General features: G+C 34.0%; 1 non-coding gene across 1 annotated transcript; it reads left to right on the forward strand.

Annotated features, from left to right (window-relative positions):
* Positions 1 to 2,676: 2,676 nt before the first annotated feature.
* Positions 2,677 to 2,870, forward strand: LOC144455535 (U2 spliceosomal RNA). Its single transcript, XR_013484256.1, has one exon. It is a non-coding gene; the product is annotated as a U2 spliceosomal RNA (small nuclear RNA).
* The last annotated feature ends 7,692 nt before the right edge of the window (positions 2,871 to 10,562 follow it).

The following is a 10,562-nucleotide window of genomic DNA, read 5'->3' on the forward strand; positions in this document are numbered from 1 at the left end:
TATATCCAAACTTCTCTTCCTCTGGTTGAAAAAAAAAAAGAAAAAGCTTATGTAACTAAATATTTTCTTCCCACGGAATGGTACAAGTATATGTAATCTGCATACTAATGACACTTAAGGAATTCAAGATTCTGAAGTGCCCTCTGGATACTCAAGGGAAGATTAATTGTGTGCAGCATAGCTTGTACTATATATTTTTTGTGTTTTTATTTATTTATTTATTTATTTTTAACAAAGGGATAATCCTTTTATGGCATACCTGCCAACTATTTTTCAATTCACCAGAGCTTCCCATCCCAACTGGATTTGCTGCATAACAGGTATGCCTTGCATGTGCAGTGATATTCCTGAAGGTATTTCAAGTTCAATACCTGGTATTGATATGTCCCAGTACAACGGTTTTCAAGACAAGAGCCTCGAGGTCTGCTTATGCCCTATGCAAATATTTGCAACAGGATAATGCTTATACTTTTATTTTAATCCTAAAGAAAACAAATTTGTTTATGAAACCCTGTCTTCTTACAAGCTACTTCATGTTGCCACTCTAAATCTAATGATTTAAACTGGGTTAACTATTGGTTTGATATATGAAAAATAATTATGCTTTTAATTCTATACTACTTTTCTAAAACAGATGAAACATTTACTGGCTTAAGCAGTTTCTGATCTCTCTCAGTCTTCTTTTCCCAGTAACTATTTTTCTTCATTTAAATTTTTCTAGAAGAGGATGATAGTTGGCACCTAAGGTTTCATATTTCTCTGAGCTTTTACTCTCCTGAAATAGATTTTGAGACTCTGGTAACCTCCTTGACATGGTAATATACCTAATCATTGTATCAGAGTTAGACTTTAAGCTATTAATGGAGGTTTCTCTCACAAGCAGGCATATAAATATACATAAAACTAAACATTCACATGCACATTCAAATAAGTGTACATACCTACACAGTGTTTTAAAAGCTTTAGGGAAGCTTTAAGAGCTTAAAAGTGTACATATATTACATTAGGTTAGTGAAATGGCACTGCTGAAGCCAGGGGCTAATTGATCCTTGAATTGATGGTAACAAAAATGGTTATTGACTACATGAGTTATAGTAAAGCATATACATTTGCATGTGTTGATCCTTACCTATTCATTTGACTACCCATAACCAAGGTTTGAAGCAGTTGTATTAACAGAAAATGACAACATTCTCTTTTTCTGACTTTAGTGGTCATTATTATGGTGTATTCCTAAGCATGGAAAGAAGAGTTTCTTTCCACAATTTTTTTGTGCTTTCAATTCTTTCTAGCCATAAACTCAAGTGGACTATCAAATGCTCTCATAATATCTGTCATTAACATCAAGTCACTGAATATCCATGATTTACCTTTGTCTTCTGGCCTTTTATGATGTATCTACTTGATAGTAAAATATCATTTGGCAAATTCATTAATAGGTACACATGGAAATGAATTTTAGTTTTGTAGTATGCAAACTGGCTTTTTCTTAAAAAATGTCTCAACAAAACATTTTTCCCATTGTGTATATGATAGGCTTCTTAAATCCTTCTTGACCTGAAGGCAAATTTTGACATAATAAATGATTCTTCAGTTGGTCTATAAGACCTAATCGTAGCAAAGGGTGTTGCAATTATATGGTGAATTTGGAACAATTTAGAGTTCCAATCCAGATGATTTAAGAGAAAAGCAAAATACTTTGTTATGGATTATCTAAATTTACTTCTTAGATGGTCCCAAATTGCTAAACTAATCCTTTTTATCTTGCCTATTTTGAACTAGACTGAGATTGTTTTTAGGACACCCAAAAAGCCAGTTAAAATATTTCACAAAGGAAAAAAAGTCTACTTCATTTCAGTAACATTTTTTGATGGTGGGAGGAGTGTTGCTTATCTAGTGCCAAGTAAGTAGTTCAACTGCATTTTTTCTTAATGTTCAACCTCATTCTTTGGTATTTTCTAACCAGTCACTCTTAAATTTCTGAAATGACGATAAGGCCACAGAAAGAATAAAAGTTAGCAATGGTTAGCTATTTTATGTTTTATTTGGACATCAACTCTAGCAAGAGGGTATGAACTTGGGTGGGGAAGAGTTGGGTTCAGTTCCTCATTCTAGTGGGTACTGTGTCACCCTATAAAAGTCATTTTACTTCTCTCAGACTCACCTAACTTACTAAGACTTCCAGAAGCCAAATATTTTATAGATTAGAAAATCAAGGGCAGGGAACATTAAATGACTCAGTTTGGCCTCAGACATTAATAAGTAAAGGTTGGATGTATATACAGGTCCTCTGCATCCAGAACCTCTTCTATTTCCACTATTTGCTATCTCCAAAGCTACTAAATCTTAGGTTGTGATTTCTATCTGCAATGTTAGAAAAAGTGCTCTGAGAATTGACTTGCACGTATCATTTGCCTACGAATTCAATCAATACCAAAAGCTGATCCAGAAAGTCCCTGGCCATCAGACACTTGTTTCCTGGAATAGAAAACCTTAGTTCTTTAAACCTCATGATTATTTTTTTTCCATATTAAGCTTTTGACAATGATTTTGACATTTGCCCTTCATTCGTGAAAATGTTTCATCATAGGGTTGCCACTTACGTAACATCCGAACTATTTTCTGTGTCATCCCTAGATAGAAAATCTTTAAAACATCTTTAAATAAGAGTGAAAGATCACTTTTTGTGTCTTTTGGCTAAGATCAAGTAGATAATCTATTCCTATTAGTTTAATATCTAATAGGTCCTCTATCTAAAGACTGAACATTAAATAGATTTCTTTGGAACAGGGAGATAGAATGGGAACTTGCTCCATCCACTTCAGAAATTGATGTGATACTGCAATACTTCTGAGAATAGTGCATTTTCCCCTGGGCAATGGTGAAAATTTGTCTTTCAGCCTCATCCTCAATTTCCTACCAACACATGTATATATACATCATCTAGCTTCAAAGAAAACCTTAGTTGTTTTGTAATTTGAAGATACTCTCTTTAAGTGATTCCTTTTATCTGAACATAGAACAAAGGAAATAATTTGACTTGTATCTTTTTTTTTCCTGTTGGCACAAAATATTTTTTATGTCAGCTAGAAGAAGTAGGAGGTAGGAGAAGGTGTAATATTCCTCACATACTCCCAGCTCTAACTTCTTCCATGTCCTATGTCCTCAAGCAATCATATAGGAAGAAAAAAAAAATGAACAAGCAAACAACAACAGACTATTGGTTTTATATGACACCATCTGTAGACATATTAATAGGTTTTTAAAATAGAACTATAACAATGCAATGACAAAGCTTAAAATTGATTTATTTAACAAGGAAAGTGTGACTTTTTTTTAGCCCACTAGCTATCAAATCCCAGTTCAGTTCCTAATTGATTTATGTACTATTTTCTCAATTCCCAATTGAGGTCCAAGCAGACTTTTCATAATTTTCGTGAAATAATTGATCTGTTTAAAGCAACAAAGACAATGACAACAACTAAATTAGATTGTCTTTTTCCTTTAGTATCCTAGTTTCAGATAGCTTCAGAATAAACCCACTCCTATTTTCAGTCATATTCCTTTTAATTATTATTTTAATGTAATGAGTTTCTCTCTGCCTGATGCTTTCTAAGACTGCCAATGGAAATAACAATCTCTCTTTTGCCCTATTATTGTATGGCTTCTCTCTTGTCTTATTAAAAAAAAAAACATGAAAAGGAGAGGGAGATGAGGAGAAACCACAAGGAAAAAGGGGATCTTTCCTTTTTTTTCTTTCTTGTTTGCACTGTCATGTACTCTTATTCCCTCAATATTATGACCTGTGACTAAGGTATTATGAATCATTTAACTTAATATAATAATAATGATCACAACAAAAACAAGAATAATATCATTTATAGTACTTCAATGTTTAAAAAGAATTTTATAATTATTATCCAATTTTATTCTTGAAACAATTATGGGAATTAGCAGCTAATATTTTCCCCATTTTACAAATAAAGAAACTGAGGCAGGTAGCAAGTAAGTTAACTGCTCTGAGGCACACAGATAATAAATGTATAAAGCCAAAATTAACCCACATCTTCCTGTCTCCAGGTCCAGCACACAGTCCATTGTGCCATCTAGCTGCCTCTGTAGCATCAGTAAGGATCTGTAAGATCATCTATAAAATGATCGAAGGCTGAGTTCCATTTCCCTCAGATGACTTTATTCATGAATTTGTTAACACATTTGAAACCATTTCAAAATTTTTTCATGTGATAGAACATTGGTTAGGTTAACCAACCCCATATGAACATGTTAAGACCTTTAAAACTTATATTTTTTTCTCCATTGGAAACTCAGTTCTCCATTGGAAATCAAGTGAAAGACCAAAGGTGCCCTGATTACCTTTGGATGAAATATGACTTCCTTGGTTTGTCACTTATAGCTTTGCACTGTCTGGCTCCCAATTACCTTTCCAGATACATTTTGCACTGCTACCTTTCAAGAATTTTCTATTTCTGTCAAGATCTCCTAAAGATGCTCCATCTCCCTCCTTTTTTACTTTTGCAAAGTTTGGGTGGAGTTCCCATATATGGAATGCTCTCTCTCTCTCTCTCTCTCTCTCTCTCTCTCTCTCTCTCTCTCTTTCCTCAGTTTCCCCTTGGCACATCCATACTCACCTTCAAAGAACAATTCAAGAATCATCTCCAGCAAAAGACCTTTCCTTATCCATACTATCTCTGTCCTTCACACTTATCAGCATGTACTACAAGTGAATGATTATCAACTGGCTCAGGGGGAAAATTGTAAGAATGAAACAATTTTAAATTTAATCTGTAATGTTAACATTACCTCCATCATTTTCTTAAATCTAGACACCCAGTAAACCATTAAACCAAGTTTGGATTTATAACGTTTGCCAATTTCCAAAACATAAATGCTTACATTGAAAATTTAAAAATTGTCTCTCCTGGTACAAGTTGGCTGCAACACACCCTGAACTCTTTCTCTTTTCATTTTGAATTGCTTCCTGTGGTTTTTTTTGTATTGACTTACTTGTATGCATGTTGTATATCTCCACTACAACATAATCTTGAAAGTAAAAACTGTTTCATGTTTTGTTCCTGTTTCTCCAGAATGAAGCTTAGTGTCTTGAATGCTGCAGTTTCTTAATAAATATTGATTGAGTTTAATTGAATTAAACTTCTAATAATCATCATCAAAGGATGGCATCACTGTTACCAGTATAGGTTTCCTCTACTTGTTCAAAATTTATCATCTGTTTGAGCCCTGAATCCCTTTAGATGACAAGAAAGTTTAGCAGAATTAAAAAAAAAAAAAGAAAATGGACCTAAAACACAAGAAGAGGTAATAGAGTAAAACAGCTGATTTATAAGGGTTTGGTGTGAGCCACTCCTAAAAGGAAGGCAAGATGTTACTTTCAGGGTATATCATTTTAAGACTAAATAAAAAACATAATTGGTGGGAGCAGAATTTCTTGGGAAGATTAGGAGTGTGTGGTGATTTTCTAGATCAGGGGTGGTGAACCTATGCCCTCAAGGCCACATGTGACCTTCTAGTTCCTCAGTTGTAGCCTTTTGACTTTATCTAAACTTCACAGAAGAAATCCAAGCAAATCACAGAACAAAATAAAAGATTTCTTCTGCAAAATTTTGTGGCTTTGAGGCCATAGCTTCCTCACCCCTGCTTTTCATCATCTGTCCCCACTTCTAACAACAGAGTAGTTTTCTCTTTATACCATTATATGTGAGTGTGAAGAGGGGTAAACTTTCCACCCTCTAATTATCTCTGACTCATCAACCCTTTGTAACTTGCTTTCTCACCTCCTCTCAAGTGAAACTAATGTCTCTAAAGTTTCCAATTTAATTGATAAATCTCATAGTCTTTTATAAATCATCCTTCTTGAACTCTGCAGCATTTGCCACCAGTTCCTTCAGGATATTATCTTTTCCCTGGTCTTCCTTCTGCCTGAAGGAAAGTTATGGTTGTTTCTTAGTCTTCCTTGTTGGATCATCATCCATATCACATCCTTTGTAAGGGTTTTCCAAAGCTCTGTTCTGGATCCTCTTCTCTACACCCTGTCTAGTGGTTCTTATGTCCTCCCAAGTGTTTTCTTTATTATTTCAATGCCGTTATGCTATTAGATAAACTCTAGTGTGTTCCTAGATTCTCAGTCACATATCACTTAACACCTGTTGGGCATTTCAAGGTGGATTTTATAGAAATATCTCAAACTCAACCAGTCTTAAAAACACAAATAAGCAAACAACAACAAAAAAAGCCATGGAAAAAAAAAACCCTCACTACTTCTCTTCTAAACTCCCCTTTTTCATCATTCTTCTAGTCCACCAAGTTTGTAACCTTGATGTTATCCTTGACTTCTCAGTCTTGCTCATACTATATAGTTAGCAAGTTGACAAATCTTGTCATTTCTCACTCCATAATAACTCTCACCTTGCCTTTGTATTTATACAGTCACAGCTTTAGTTAGTCATCACCTCTCACCAATAGCATTACAATGATCTCCTTACTGGTGTCCACACAACTACCAAATTTATTTTTGTTAAGTGGAGATTTGTAAGTGTTACTCCCCTAGTCCCTAATCTCCAATAGTTTCCTATTGTCTTTCCTATAAAATATAAACTCCTCACTTTGGTTTTTAAAACCCTTCACATTAGCCCCATCTTATATTTTGAGGCTCATTATTACTTTCCTCACCTTCCTAGATCCTATGATCTAGTTAAACTATCCTTTTCTGTTCCTCACACATGGTCTTCTGTCTCCCATCTCCATTTCTTTGCACTGCCTTCTTCTAGGGCAGTCTTTCCTCAATCCAGCCTCATAGATTTCCTCTTTCCCTTTAAAATACTTCTAAATGGTGAAGCAGGTGAATAGATTAGGTGCCCAATACATAGCAGTAAATTAGGTGCTCAATATGTAGTAGTAAATAATCATAACAATCTAGTGTTTCAGAAATCCAAAGATTCACGTTTTAGGGGTCAGAACTTAACATTTGCCAAACATTTCTTAGAAAACTGGAAAGTAGCTTGGCAAATACAAACATCTCACACTGTATATAAAGAAAAAGTCAAAATGGATAAATGATTTAGACATAAAGGTATATATCATAAGTAAATTAGGGGAGCATAGAAAAATGTATCTATCTAATCTGTGGATAAGGGAATAGTTTATGGCTAAACAAGAGACAGAGAGAATTACATGAAGTAAAATGGATAATTTTGATTACATGGGATTTAAAAGGTTTTTTTTGTGCACACACACACACAAACACACAAACACACACAAACACACACACACATTCAAAACAAACTGACTCCAAAATTAGAAGGTAAAGAGGAAACTGGGGAAAACATTTCTCTGATAAAAGCTTAATTTATTCAATATATGAGGGGAGGTTTGAGCCATTTAATAAAAAAACCCAACTCATTCTTCAATTGATAAATGATCAAAATTTATGAACAGGAAGTTTTCAGAAAAATAATTTAAAACTATAAGCATTCAAATGAAAAATTGCTCTAAATCCCTATTGATTACAGAAATGCAAAGTAAACAACACCAAAACACCACACATCTGTCGAACTGGGTAACATACAGAAAAGAAAAATGCAAATGCTAGAGGGGGATGTCAAAAATAGGGACACTAATGTACTGTTCATGAAATTTCAGAACAACTTGGAACTAAGCCAAAGAACTATAAAAGTGTGCTTACCTTTTGCCTGAGTGATACCAGTATTATGTCTATACACTAAAGGAATAAAAGAAAATGGAAAAGGACCTATTTGTACCAAAAAAAAAATATTTATAGCAGGTCTTTTTATGTTGTCAAAGAATTGGAAATTGAGAAGTCACTCATCAGTTGGAGAAGGGCTGAAATTAATTGTATCATGTGATGATAATACAATACTATTGTGCTAAAAGAAATGACAGTCAGAGGCACACCCAAGATAATAGAGTAAAAGCTGTGACTTTCCTGAGTTCTCCCTCAAACCCATCCAAATAACTGTAAAAATGACTCTAAACAAATTATAGAGCAGCAGAACCCACAAAAAAACCTGAGTGAAACAAATTTCTAGCTCAAGACAACCCAAAAGGTCAACAAGAAAGGTCTGTTGTGCAAGGCTGGGAGAGAAACACAGTTCAGCATGGGCCACACCATCAAAGAAGTGAATCCAGAAAATCCATAGCAGTCCTCAGAGAGTGAATCAAGGAGAGGTGTGGTGGTTTCCAGACTTCCCAACCCACAAACACCAATGACAACTCAGAAGGTCAGTGGGAAAGGTCTATCTGACCTGGGTGAGAAGGTCAAAGTCCAACCCTGGCCATACTGCAGACCTTGCGCTGTGACCATAGTGTCAACAGCTGCTTCTGGAGCTCTTGGCCCACAGACTTTGGGGGTATCAAGTGGCTGATTAGAGGGGGATTGCAGGCATCTCTTTGCTGATGCTTTAAAAACAAGTGCTAAAAATTATTTTTACCTTCAATTGAGAAATAAGGTATACAGGTGATGGAGTATAGACACCTCTCTTACCGTATAGCAAAATAAAAAGGGAAAGGGATAAGAGAATGGGTGGTGGATAAAAGAGAGGGCAGGTTGGGAAAAAAGGTATTCAGAATCCACACCATCTTGGGGAGAAAATGTGGGACTCAAAATCTCTTGGAAGTGAATGTTGAAAATTAAAAATGAATTAATTAATTTTTTAAAATGTTAAAAAACTTAAAAAAAGAAATGACAATCAGGATGATTTCAGAAAAAAACCTGGGACAATTTATATGAACTGATGCAGTGTGAAATGAGCAGAACCAGGAGTATGTTGTACATTGTAATTGTAACATTGCAGTGATGATCAGCTGAGAAGGACTTAGCTCCTATTTTCAAGAAAATGATCCAAGATATAATTCCAAAGGACCTATGATGAAAAATACTATCCACCTGCAGAGAGAGAAAAAATGATCTCCAAGTGTAGATTGAAGAACATTTTAAAAATGTCCTCTGTGTGTGTGTGTGTGTGTGTGTGTGTGTGTGTGTTGCAACATTGCTAATATGGAAATGTTTTACATGACTTCATATGTTTAACTGATATATTGCTTGCCTTCTCAAGGAGTGGATGAGGCAAAAAACTGAGGTAGAAAATTTGGAACTCAAAATTTTAAGGAATGAATATTAAATGTTTCAGATGGAATATTGAATGAAATTAATATAAATATATTTTAAAAAATAAAAGTGCTTTGGAAATCAAACAATAAAGAAAAAGATTGTCCTCATGTATCCCACAATATTTCTAGCTTCTGATCTTGCCAGTTGATTCTAGGGCCTTTCCTCCTTAAACACTGTGCATTTAATACAAAATTTTTATTTCTTTTTTTTAAATTTAATTACATATAGATATACATAGTATACATGTTTGTTCAAAAAAGAAAGCTCTCTGGACATATAAAAAGTTTCTTTATTTTATTTTATCCCCAGTATCTATCATAGTGTCTGGTATTTTGTAGGCATTTTTACAACTTCATATTGAAGGACTGATTTAGAACAAAAGTTGAAGTGAATGAAGAGTCAGAGACTCAGAGGTTTTTGTAACTGTGTCTGCAATCACAAATTCTGAAATAGATCTATGTTCAAGGAGATGATAGTCATACATGAGAGATTTTAGTAATCCTTAGAAACCATCTCAACATCATCAAAAGCAAATCCTTCTAGAGGAGAAGACTTAATTAAATTTGGTTACCACTACACTATCTCATTGCTTAAGAAAGATCAAAATTTATGGATTTTTTATTTTCTGTTTAATTATACTATGCTATGTCCTGTGGCTATTCTAAGCTTCAGACCATGTGTTCTTAGGGATATCTAAAATGGCTTTTGCAGAATATGCTTTTCTAACAAATAAGTGAAATAATCTTTAGGACAAAGATTATTAAATATGTGGCCATTTAAATTAGAAAAAAATAATAACTGTATTTTAATATGTTGCTTTTATTTGTAAACTATGTGTTTTATTTTATTCATTAAAAACAGTCATTCTGAGAAGGTGTCTATAGGCTGCAACAGAATGCTGAGGTAATTTTAACACAAAAATGATTAAGAACCCTTGTTGTAGATGACAAAAATGGTTAAAGGACAAACTAATTTGCCCAACATTGAATCCTATTAAGTTACTTAATAGATTTGATAGGTTATCATTTGAAGCAATGACGTTTTAACTTTTTTGATTGTACATCCACCTCTTCAGTTAAAAATTAGCATCCAACACAATGTATATGTATCCAATGTAACAAGAATTAGTATTGATATCCTGCTTTTAGGTTTAGAATGCAATTTTATAGTTTTCCTCATTTTATCTTCATGAAAGTACTCTTTGGTAGAAAGTACATTTAATTTCCACTTTAAAGATGAGGAAACTGAGACTGAAAGAGGTAAAAATGACTACTCCCACATCACATAGCTAGTATATTCTGAGGTAAGATTGCACCACAGCTTTTTTTTTTATTTATTTAAATCCTAGGGCTCTATCCACTGAACCACCAGATGCCTTTGTATATGAGAAGCCCAA

This window comes from Phascolarctos cinereus, unplaced genomic scaffold (assembly GCF_003287225.1).
Source record: "Phascolarctos cinereus isolate Bilbo 61053 unplaced genomic scaffold, phaCin_HiC Scaffold_9;HRSCAF=440, whole genome shotgun sequence".
In the NCBI taxonomy this organism is placed as follows: domain Eukaryota; kingdom Metazoa; phylum Chordata; class Mammalia; order Diprotodontia; family Phascolarctidae; genus Phascolarctos; species Phascolarctos cinereus.